Source organism: Canis lupus, chromosome 22 (genome assembly GCF_003254725.2).
Source record: "Canis lupus dingo isolate Sandy chromosome 22, ASM325472v2, whole genome shotgun sequence".
In the NCBI taxonomy this organism is placed as follows: domain Eukaryota; kingdom Metazoa; phylum Chordata; class Mammalia; order Carnivora; family Canidae; genus Canis; species Canis lupus.
The window spans coordinates 6,515,816-6,527,665 of NC_064264.1; the positions used below are offsets into that span (position 1 = coordinate 6,515,816).

Genomic DNA, 11,850 nt, shown 5'->3' on the forward strand with positions numbered 1-11,850 from the left:
TTAGCTCTCAGCAGCTCAGAAGAGTGGAGAACGGGGTGGGGGGGGAACGGCCTGCAAGGTCTGGAGGGTGGGCTGTGGTGGGGGAACCTGCTTGGGGCCCTGCGCCCCAGGCCTTCCCTGAGGGCACGGTAGGGCCCTGCTTGGATAGAGGGTCCCTGCCATCCTCCCCCTCCTCCTGCAGCCTGTCATCCAAGCTCCCACACAGACGGCTTGGGGGCTGCCCTAGGTGGCCCAGAAGGGGCTGCCATCAAGCCTCATTTAGTAAAGTCCGGGTCATTACTTCTTCTAAAGTCAGTTAAGTTTCCACTGTAGTTCCCACCAACATCACCACCCTTCCACAGGCCTACAAACCAAGCAGCCCCCCCCCCCCTTTTTAAAAAAATATTATTTATTTATTTATTTATTTATTTATTTATGATAGACATAGAGAGAGAGAGGCAGAGACACAGGCAGAGGGAGAAGCAGGCTCCATGCAGGGAGCCCGACGTGGGACTCCATCCCAGGACTCCAGGATCACTCCCTGGGCCAAAGGCGGGCGCTAAACCGCTGAGCCCCCCAGGGATCCCCCAAAGCAGGCCCATTTTTAAAAGACCCGCGCTCTTTGTCACGATGGGCTCTGTTGGTGGGGCCGCGTGAGAGAGGGCCACCCCCGCCCCCCGGCTGTCCACCGAGCCTTGCCAGGGTCCCAAGCCCAGAAAGTGCCTCTCCCTGAGGCACCTGCCTGGGGAGGATGTAGAGGGTGAGTTCCCCCCTGAGTTGAGGACACACCTGGCTCTGAGGGACAGTAAGGAAAAGCTACAGACAGAGATGTTTGTCCCTTTGGGCCTATAAGCTGAAAACCATCCTTTTTTTTTTTTTTTTTTTTTAAGATTTTATTTATTTATTCATGAGACACAGAGAGAGGGAGAGGCAGGCTCCATGCAGGGAGCCCCACATGGGACTCCATCCCCGGACTCCAGGATTACACCCTGGGGCCAAAAGCAAGTGCTAAACTACTGAGCCACCCAGGGATCCCCCCTGAAACCCGTTCTTAACTGAGAAGCCTGCCTTCCCACAGCCTTAGGTGAGCCCCTTGTTTGGGGGAATAAAATTCCTTCTTGGCCCCTGATTCCTGCTTGGTGGAGGCTAATTTTGCTCCTTTTTCTTGTTTTAATTTATGTGTAGCCTGCACGCTCAGAGTCAACCTGCCAACAGAAATCGGATATATACAGTAAAAACTGAAGGTTTTGTTTTGTTTTTTTTTCTCTGTCTCTCTCTCTCACTAATTCCCACGGGTCCTAGGTTACCCTTCCAGCATTTTTTATTCATTCATACACCCGCCTGCGTATTTCCTTTTTAAAAACAAACAGAATCGTACTAGACAAACCGTGCGGCCACTTACTCTTCTCTCTCAGTTTATTGACAATGTTATCACGTCTACTTATAAATCATTTCTATTTTTCGTACATGCATACTATCCCTCAACATGATTATATGGAATGTACTGGATTATTGCTAGACAGTCACTTCCGATGTGAGTGTGTGTTTGCCTGCACTGTGCACATCCCTGCCCACCTGCCTTTATGTACTTGTGCAAGTAAATGTGTGCAAGAGATTGCGGGGCGGGACCTTGCTGCACCTTTTCAAGGTCCTGGGTGGAGAGATTGCTCCTGATTTGGGGGGAGCCAACCTGCTGTGACTTCCACCGTACTCAGGCCTGCTCCTCTGTGGATCTCAGTCCTCTTTATGGCCCCTGAGCATCAGCATTATTTGCTAGGAAAGCTTTTCCCTTCCCCTTTGGATTCTGTCCCTGCCTCTCCTCAGCCTTCGGCTGGACCTGAACTAGAGGTTGAGCTGGCTGGTCCCAGAGGCTTTTCTGCAGGGAAGCTGGGGCCAAGGTCTGAAGGTGTGTCCCCAGAGTTCCGGAGTAACCACAAGGTTAAGAAGGAGCAAGGCCCTGGGTTGTCTTGTTTTTTTATTTTTATTTTTATTTTTATTTTTATTTTTATTTTTATTTTTATTTTTATTTTTTTATTTTTATTTTTATTATTTTATTTTATTTTATTATTTTATTTTATTTATTTTATTTATTTTATTTATTTTATTATTTGTTTTTTTGAGGTGGGAGACCTAGGAGAGGAATGGAAACTTGATCAAGAGTTAAAAGTTCCCTTGGGTTATTTCATGCTGGCAGCAGGAATTTTATAACATGCCGGTAGCATGCGGTGCTCAACCACAACTTCTAAAATGGCCCTGGGTAACGTAGCAGGAAACTGCTAAATGATTAAAATTTAATTTTGGCCAGTAATTTTTTCGACCTTTAGAGCAAGAATCCTAACCAGCCCTCCCTACATTAATCATGAGTCTGCCCCACTTAGGGTACTAGGTTTGCGGCTGTAGACTCTAGGTTTCACACACCTTTATAAATGATGTATTATCAAAGTGTACAGATGCTACACTTGACTTGTGAAGTAGTGCACACCTGTCATTTTTCTGTGGCTGACCAGCATGCAAATCTCTTTTCTCTTTGGGGGACTCCCCGACTGCATGCAAGTTAGGACCTTCTTTCCCAATATAGAAGCCCAATGGGACAGATATGGTATATCTTATTGTGCTTTGTTCTCTCATGCTTTGCAAATATTATGATTTTTTTTAACAAGTTGAAGATTTGTGGGCACCCGGCGTCCAGCAAGTCTATGGGTGCCATCTTTCCAACAGCAGTTGCTTATTTCACGTCCCTGCGTCGCAGTTTGGCAATTCTCGCAAATGGTCAAACTCTTCCATTATTTTATCTGTTACAGTGATCTGTGATCACTGTGTACAACTCACTGAAAGCTCACATGATGGTTAGCATTTTTTAACAATAAAGTATTTTTAAAGTAAGGTATGTACTTTTTTTTAGTTGTAATGCTATTGCACACTTAATAGACTACTGTACAGTGTAAACATAACTTTTCTGTGCCCTGGGAAACAAAAAACCTTATTTGATTCACTTTATTGTGATACTCATTTTAATGTAGGAGTCTGGAACCCAAACCTGTAGTATCTCTGAGGTGTGCCTGTATTTGGCTGGGAGGTATGGCCCAGCTTGGCCAATCATATTCTCCGTTTGGGGCTTTGAATTTTGAACAAAAAGAACAAAAACAAAAGGATAAGGTACTGTTCACCCTGGTAGTGGGGTACCCAAGAGGCAAGCAGCATTCAGCAGTGGAGAGGGTGGTGGCGGTGGAGTGGGGGTGAAACCCACTGATTTTGTGGTACCTGAAATTCTTAGACTCCTCTTCTGCTTCCATTGACCAGAGGTTCTTTGTGTTGTTTACATCCAATAACCCTGACTCATGTGCATGAAAATGAACAACAACAACAACAACAACAAAACCCAGAAAGTTTTGGCTTGGTCATTTCCCCTTCCAAATCTGGAATGATTGTCATGTCTCTTGAAGCCTTCAGACACTGTTAGCCAGAGGTCCTTCCTCACCAAGGGGAACTAAGTCTAGAGGCCTTGGTGACAAGTGTGGGCAGCCAGTTCTCGAGTATGAATGGGGATGATTGGCAGACACAACTGCTTACATAAAACCAGCAAATCACCAACACTTCAAATTAAGACTTTGTTTCTCCTTCATCCAAACCATTCCCAGTACTGGCAGAGAAGAGAAAAATTGGGCAGATTTCAACATCATCTCCTTTCGTACATGTTATATTCTGGTGCAAATGTTCGTGAAGGTGTCTCAATAGGAAGCAGAGAAAAATAAAAAGAGAACTGACAGCCAGTGTTATCTGCTGCATGCCTTGGAATCAACTCAATGCACTTGATTATGATTTCATGGAATCATGCCACATTGTCACTGGAAGGAAGCTCAAGAGTCATTTGTTCGGTGTTTATTGAGTGTCTACTGTAGGCCAGACACTATTTTAGACACTGAGAATTCAATGGTTGATAGAAGGCTTCTGCCTTCAGGGAGCTCTCAGTTGTGTGGCGGAGACAAAGAAGTAAACAGTGGGAGACGGCCCCAATTTCACAAGTGAGCTCAAGCCCAGGAATTGCAAGGAAAACTGTAGCAGAACTGAAAGCAAAATTGAGGCCTCTTGGCTTTCCATTTTCTCAAGAGAAACGTTTACCAGGTAAACTTAAGAGGGAGCCAGGGTGACAGGGCCAAGCTTTGGAGCAGCTTATACGTACACAAAAATAAATCACACACACACACACACACACACACGCAAGCACGCATGCATGCACACTTGTGCATGATAAATTCCATTTTGGACCTCCAAGGCTTGAACTTCGGCCCATCAGGGGTGGCACAAGCAGACTTTAACCATTCTGATGACTATGTCATTCCTTGACCCCAGAGGTGATCAGATTAAGCCTCCAAATGCAAGATGTGATTACCCATCTCCGCTCTGTAATCGGCTGGCCACGTCTGTTATCAATTGCAGCAAAACCTTCGTATCCCAAGGGGAAAACACCTGCCCTGCTGCATGCAGTTCTCTCCCTGATGACTCCCCATGGCCGTCCCCTCGTGGCTGCAGAGACGTGAGGCTCTTCCACATGTCTCAGCTCCCGCTATGGCTGTGCATCACTCATGACTGTGCCCCCGCTAAGATTCCAGTGCTTCCAGGACAGAGTCACCTTGTTTCAGTTCAACTGGATGCATGTTCTTAATGGGTGGAAGAGTTTCCTGGCAGGGAAGAAATGACATCACTGATAATATCTAACATTTCCTATGTGCTTCCTAAAGAGCCAGACTGCCAAGTACCTTCCTTACGCTTTCTCACTTCTTACACAACCCTGTGAGGATGTGGACCTTGGGAGCAAACAATCCTGGGCCCTCCACTTCGTACTTTAGTGATGGGCCTCTTTTTTTTTTTTTTTTTTTTTAATATGCCTCTTTTCTAATCTGCAAAATGGGAAGAGCAAGAGTGTTTATTAGATGTGATTGTTTTGAGATGAGATGATAAAAAAAATGTTTAAAAAAAGCACTGAGCACAGAGGCTGGACCCGTGGTGATCACATAATAAATGGCAGCTGCCGCTTTTACCTACACCATTAAGGCAACAGGTCTACGGAAGTTAAGTAACTTGCCCAAGGAGAGTCAAGATGATGAACCACAGTACCCGCCTTCAGGTGGTTTGGAGTCTTCTTGAGGTTCTTTTTTTTTTTTTAATTTCTTTTTATTGGAGTTTAATTTGCCAACATATAGCATAACACCCAGTGCCCCCCTCTTGAGGTTCTTAAACACTAATGAATGCGGTAACTCAGGATGAATGCGAGAAGCCCTTGAAGTGAGAGACAGAACCTGTGGACAATATTTCTGGGTCCTTTTTTTCTTTTTAATTATTTTTAAATCTGAAAAAAAGAAATTCAAGTATTACCATATCAAAGGCATATAGAGAAGAGTTGGTCTTTTTTGCCTCTGACTTTAAGTTCAAAGGAACCCCTTCGTGTCTTTCTACGCAAATTCGAGCACGCATGCATAGAGCATTTTATACATACATGTGTGTATGCTTATTCATGTATAGTATATTTAAAGAAGCTATTTACAAAATCCTTTTAATCCCTCCTTAAAAATCCCAAATAGTCCATTTTTTTTTCAATATGATCTGTACCTTGTGTTTGTTTTTTTTTCACTTGATAGTGTATTCTGGAGGTTGAGCTACATCATTATATCAAGATTGATTACAATCTTAAATGGTTGCACGGTGTTCCACTGTGTGGGTATATAATGATTGATTTAACCAACCCTTTATTGATGAATATTTAGATTGTTTCTAGGTTTTTTTTTTCCACTATGAATCAATAAACAACCTTGTATATGTGTTTTTGTAAATATGCACACATGTGTTTGTTGGAGAACTTCCTAGAAGTGTGATTACTGGACCTAAGGTTACGCACATAAATCTGTGATGGATATTGCCAAATTATCCTCCAGAGAAGTTGTGTCAATGTATGCTCCTTCCATAATGTATATGAGCTCGTTCAGTCCATTATTTCTTAGTTGCATTGGGCAAACAACCCTGAGTAAATAGTGTTGCTTCTTTTTGTTTCTTTATATTTACTAGTTAGATTGAGCGCTATGTTAATGAGCCCAAGGTCATGAATTTGTCTACTAAGTAGTTAATGAGCTTTGCTGGCTCTTTCATCAAGGTTAGTCCTTTCCATGGTCTGTGAATCCCAACAGAGACTAGAGGAGAAAATGAACAGAGAGGCAATATTCTTGACCATTTCTGGATTTAAAGACGGTAATGGTGAATTATCGACAGACTTACATCTTTAAAAATGATAATATTGCTCTGTTTCCTCAGCTTCATTATTTGTAGCAAGATATATCTATATTTAGTATAATGCTCTAAACAATTTGGAGAAAGAGGACTTACATTTATAAAAAATCCTTATTGCGCAGAAATTGTTTTTCCTAAACTGTTAGCCCCTTGGTGGCATAGACCATGGATGTTCAGCGTGATATTCCCAGAGGCTGTCATTATGGCAAATGCGAGGTATTCAGTGGGTATTAAGTGAAAAGATAATGGGAGACTGAGAGGATTTGGGGGGTTTGGATAGTGATCACAGTAAATATTCAGTGTTTCGTCGAGTTTGTATTTCATTCATTCAGAGTGCACATCAGCTTGTGTTGTTAGGTGCACAGAACAGGTACATATTCTGAGTTGTGTGACCCTGGAGTCTAAGAAGGATGACAATGTAAATCCTCATTTAATTGCCTTTGTTGTTTTTCTTTGATCTAAATTAAAAGTTAAATTACCATTTTTAAGTAACGTTCATGTTTTCCTCATCCAATTCCCGTATTCCTCTTTACAGTTGTTATTATTACTATTATTATTGTTTTTATCTCTGTCAGGTCTGATTTACAGAAAAGTCGGGCCTTTTCAGTAACTGCATCACAAAATCACTTGAAAGGAGCTTTGTGAATGGTCAGGAATGCTGTTGGCTTTTCTGACTGTCAGCACATTAAACCCAGGATCCCAGCTTCTGGAAACCTGTCACATCTGATATACTTGAAAAGGCTTTCGCCCAGAGCTCATTGGCAATGAGAGATATGGATTAACAAACCGTCTGCGGAAGGCCCAGATGTTTGCACGGAGCTGCTTTCACCGAAACCATAGCAGCTTCTAATCACCCCACGTGCTTGCGTGATTTTGTATGTGGAGGGCCCTGGCCACGCTGGTATCTTCAGCTTCATGGGGGTGCATGTGGGGGGGGGGCAATGCAAGCCAGGCAGGAGTTGCCCTCAAAGTGAAATCGGAACCAGCATCAGGAAAGAGGGACTGCGAAGAGGAAGCTTTGCTGGGAATTCGGGTCCCTGTAGGAAGCATCGGAACCACCGTGTCACTGCAAGTACAAGCCTAGGGCCGCAGGCTCGGTCCCTCTCCCACACCCCCGTGCACACCCATTTCATCTAGGAGCAGAAATCAAGAAAAAGCCAGTCTGGGGGAGGAAAGGAAGTGATTCAGAGCATTTGGCAATCATCCCCAGCGCTAAGTGGATTCGCAGGAATTCCTCGGAGCAAGATATTGGGTGTGTGTGGTTCAACTGCCCTTTGACTCCAGAGCCCTTTGTCCAAATGTGACAAAATACCAGCGGAGAGTGACAGGAGCTGCGGCATCACCCGGGGTCAGGCCTAGGGGATGGTGTGAATTCTTTCTGACAGAGGCAGAGGGTCCTGTTGTCCAGTGTTCAAGGCGTTTTGCAGGCCTTAATTAGTCCATCCCCGCACCTCGGTGGGGAGATAGGTCAGCGTTATTATCATCTCAGGTCTACAGCTGAGAAACTAGCACACAGATGGTGACGGCTCCAGAATTTCTCTATGGGGGGGGGCCTTCAGGGCAACAGCTGGCCAGAAGGGATGGGGTGGATGGTGGTAGGAACCTGCCCTGAAGTCCTGTTTGCAAGACATTTGATGTACAACCGAGAAAACCCCAAACACACACAACCTCTACCTGGCACCCCCATTGCCCATGGGGACCCCGTGACTCTACCAGTGGAGGATTCTCCTAGGAACAGGGGTGGTGGCATCGGGTCGGGGTTCAGGTTGCCCGACCTGTCCCGTCAGAGCCCCCCAATTCATAGCCGGTGAGCCCACCTCCTGCACAGCCTCACGGGACTCTGGGGTGGAAAAGAAGCCTGGAGATGATCCAGGCCCATGCCCCGGCCTAAAGGGGATGCAAAGCAAATGTCAAAAAAGGGGCATCATTCATCATACTGGGTGCCCTGTGCCTGAGACCCGGGAGTTTCATATGCAGAAACTGTACCCCAAGAATCCGAGCATGTGTGTTTTTTTGGAGGGGCAGTTGGGCCTCATTTCTTTTTTTTTTTTTTTTTTTTAAGATTTTATTTATTCATGAGAGACATAGAGAGAGAAGGGGGCAGAGACACAGGCAGAGGGAGAAGCAGGCTCCATGCAGGGAGCGCGATGTGGGACTTGATCCTGGGTCTCCAGGATCACACCCCGGGCCAAAGGTGGCGCTAAACCCCTGAGCTACTAGGGTTTGGGCCTCATTTCTGTTCATTTTGATAACACACGTAGGGCACGCAGTAAAAATAAATCACTTCGTTTGAACAGGGCTAGTCATAATTCCATAGTAAAAGCCATAAACAGAATTTGGCAACAAAAGGAGCCAAGTCCACAAGGGAGACACGGTGACCGATTGGCTGAAGGCTTTGTTGCTCCTTGGTGCTGAGGGAAGAAAAATAGGTTTCTTTTCAGATCAACTGCAGTTATTGGTAGCGTTACTGTTTTAAGAATAGAAGTTCACAATTTCCCAGGCAGGCCTGGTTCTCCAGGGAAGTCCTGTGATTTGTTTCCCACCCAACTGTGTTCCCTGGGCCCCCTGGGGCCCCTGTTGTGCATTATCTTTGGTAACGAGTGATAATTCTGCGAGCGGATCCGTCTGGTTCGTGTTGGCATGATCTGCGTTCCCTTTCCCAGGCCACCTTCCCTACGCGGCCTTGCCCACGGTTGCCACTCGGTTGACGTTGCGGAGGCCCTGACATGCAGGCGGTGCACCTCAGATGGCCCGGGCTGGGCTACGTCACGAACAGCCTTGCCTGAATTCAACCCACATTTTGGCTCCATGCAATAGAAAGAGCTGAACGTTTTTGCCCAAAAGAAAAGTGGGATTTTTTTTAAAAAACAATACGCCTAGTTCATTCTGCAGCTCTGTCGCTCTGCGACGCAGGGCCTGCCTCAACTCTGCAAGCCACAGCTGATTGTGTTCAAGGCCCCAGCACCCCTCGTGCTCCCGGCTCTGGGAAGAGCTCCAGGGAGGGCAGGGTCGCTCTGGGTGGACCTCCCGATGGCTGAGAATGCCAGAGAGGACCCATTTCTGAGCCTACTGCTGCTTTCACCTTCCTGAGATGCTCGGACCTGAGCAGCCCATGGGAACCTCTCAGTGTGTGGCCCTGTGGCTTTGTGGCCTCTGTGCCTGGTGTGGGCCACATCCTCCGGCTTTGCTCCAGTGAGAGTCAGGGACAAGGTGTCATGTCACGACTGCTATTTTATCCCTTCTCCTCCCCTGCCCAAACCCACAGAGCCTAATCGGTACCCAACAAGCTTTATTACAGACTTGGCTTTCTCAGTGACAACTTAATGAAAAGGGACCTTAACTCCCCTTCTTGCTTCTCTCCATCCATTCCTTTGACTTGGACTCCACCCCGTAGGAACTCACTCCGACAAATGCTATGGTTGGCCTTGGCTCTCTCCGGCCCTGGCCTGTAGAGATCTGGAAATAATTGACTCGTCTGACACTTCTTTCCAGAGCTGAACTTGTCTAAGTCAAATTGTGGTTTCTTCTGCTTCATTGGCTATTTGTTTTCTTAGCTCTGAAATGTGCTTCCGCCTCACCACCCCCCTCCATCCTGTGTATCTTGTTTATCCAACGTGGGCGGTTGCCAATTTAAAAGAAAGAAAATGACCGGGTAGGGCTCTGAATAGTTTAGGAGGGGGAGGAAGGGGACAGGAGGACAGAGAAAGAGGGACCGGGCCGCTCGGAAAACTTTTGGCTGAATGGGGCCTTGCCAGCCAGAGATCCGTGAGAGATGTCTCCAGACTAGACGGGCTAAGGGCTGTCTCACGCCCATAGCAGCCCTCGTGTGAAATAAAGATTTTTTTTTTTGCCTCCCACTATCTACGAACTGCCAATTCTTTATTAGTCTTTTTTCTCTAGGACTCTCTCTTTCTTGGAAAGGCTGTTTCGTTTTGCTCTTATTGCAAGGGGCTGGGACGGTTTAACCTTTTTTAAAAAATTGTGGTAAATACACATATCATAAAATCGAACCGTTTTAGAATGTACAATTCAGCGGCATTAAATAGGTGCCCAGTGTTATGTAACCATCAGCACTATTTCCAGAATTCTCTCACTATCTGAAACAGAAACTCTGTACCCACTAAACAATAACACTAAACAATACCCTCCCGCCCCCCCCCCCCCCCCGGCCACTTCCCAGCCTCTGGTCAAACTTCTATTCCATCTCTGTCTCTATGAGTTTGTCTATTCCAGGTACTGAAATACAGTTTTGAAGTCTCAGTTTTCTTAAAAGGGTAATACTTGGCTCCAGGCCTCGATGCGCTTCTATCAGATTGCTGAATGACCATCTGGCAGGCTGAGAGGTTCCTTGAATAACCCAGGAACCGATGGCGCACCCGAACTACTCATAGGATGGCTCCTAGCGGACAGGTTGACTTTTCTTCATATTACGCTCTTCAAAGGCCCTCCTGTCTCCCTCCCCTTCGTTTATGATATTTTAAAAATAGTTGACTAAAAGCTAGTTTGTCATAAAAAGGTGGCAGTTGCCCTAGTCACTGTTACTAGGAAAAGATTCTAGATTCTAGGTTTTGAAACACATTTCCTTTACTCTTTTTCTAAAAATTGGGCACCCGGGGGGCTCAGTCGGTGAAGCTCCTGCCTTTGGCTCAGGTCATGATCCCGGGGTCCTGGGACCGAGCTCCTGGCTGGGCTCCCAGCTCAGTGGGGACCCTGCTTCTCCCTCCCCCTCCGCTGCTTGTGTGCTCTCTCTCTTAAATAAAATCTTAAAAAAATAAAATAAAATCGTGGTACAATATACATAACAAAATTTACCATTTTCACTACTTTTTATGTGTGCAGTTCTGTGGCATTAAGTACAGTCACATTGTTGTGCTCAAACTCACTAGTCACCTCCAGAACATCTGTATCTCCCCAAATTGAGACTCTGTCCCCATTGAACACAACTCCCCATCTCCCCCTTCCCCGGCGCCTGGTGACCCCTTTCCACTTCCTGTCTTTCTGAATTTGCCTGTTCTAGGTGCTGCATATAATTCCCTCTAATTGACTCAATGTCTATAAATCCTGTTCAACAGCAGCAATGGGATTTCACATCAAGGGGAGAGGGAGCTGTTCAACTTCTGGTCTTTATTTCAGGCATCTGTTTTAACACAGGTGGACTTGGAGAGATTTATAACCGGGTTCCTGGTTATAGATTGGCTTTTTGAGATTCCTCTCCAGTGATAACGAAACCACTTTAACAAATGTTGTCCATATTGGGTTCGTTTCTTAGGAAATAGGAATCACATGTTTCTTTGGCTACAGGTGGGGCTTGCAGATTTCTAAAAGGGAAATTACTTCCTTGAGGGACTGTTGACTTAGTGAGCAGCTGGAGGCCCCTGGGGCACATTCAGGGCACTTTCAAATTCCTTTGGGATGGGAGTGTAAATAAAACTTATTCTTGTGGCATGAGAAGGAGAGATTCTAGAACTGGAACAGGCCACTCAGGTAACCACCTCAACGTTGTGCTTAGAGAAGTGAGAAAAGTTGTCACTATTTTTTCCTTCTTTTGGCCAGAGAGAGAGAGAGAGAGAGAGAGAGGAAGGATAGAGGAAA

At 45.6% G+C, this 11,850-nt stretch overlaps 1 long non-coding RNA gene across 1 annotated transcript in view; it reads left to right on the top strand.

Annotated features, from left to right (window-relative positions):
• The window catches only part of LOC118351931 (uncharacterized), a 15,474-nt gene extending 8,728 nt beyond the window's left edge, over positions 1-6,746 (top strand). The window contains exon 3 of the long non-coding RNA XR_004808178.2: positions 3,280-6,746. This is a non-coding gene — a long non-coding RNA (uncharacterized LOC118351931). The remainder of the gene's footprint in view (positions 1-3,279) is intronic.
• Positions 6,747-11,850: the final 5,104 nt, after the last annotated feature.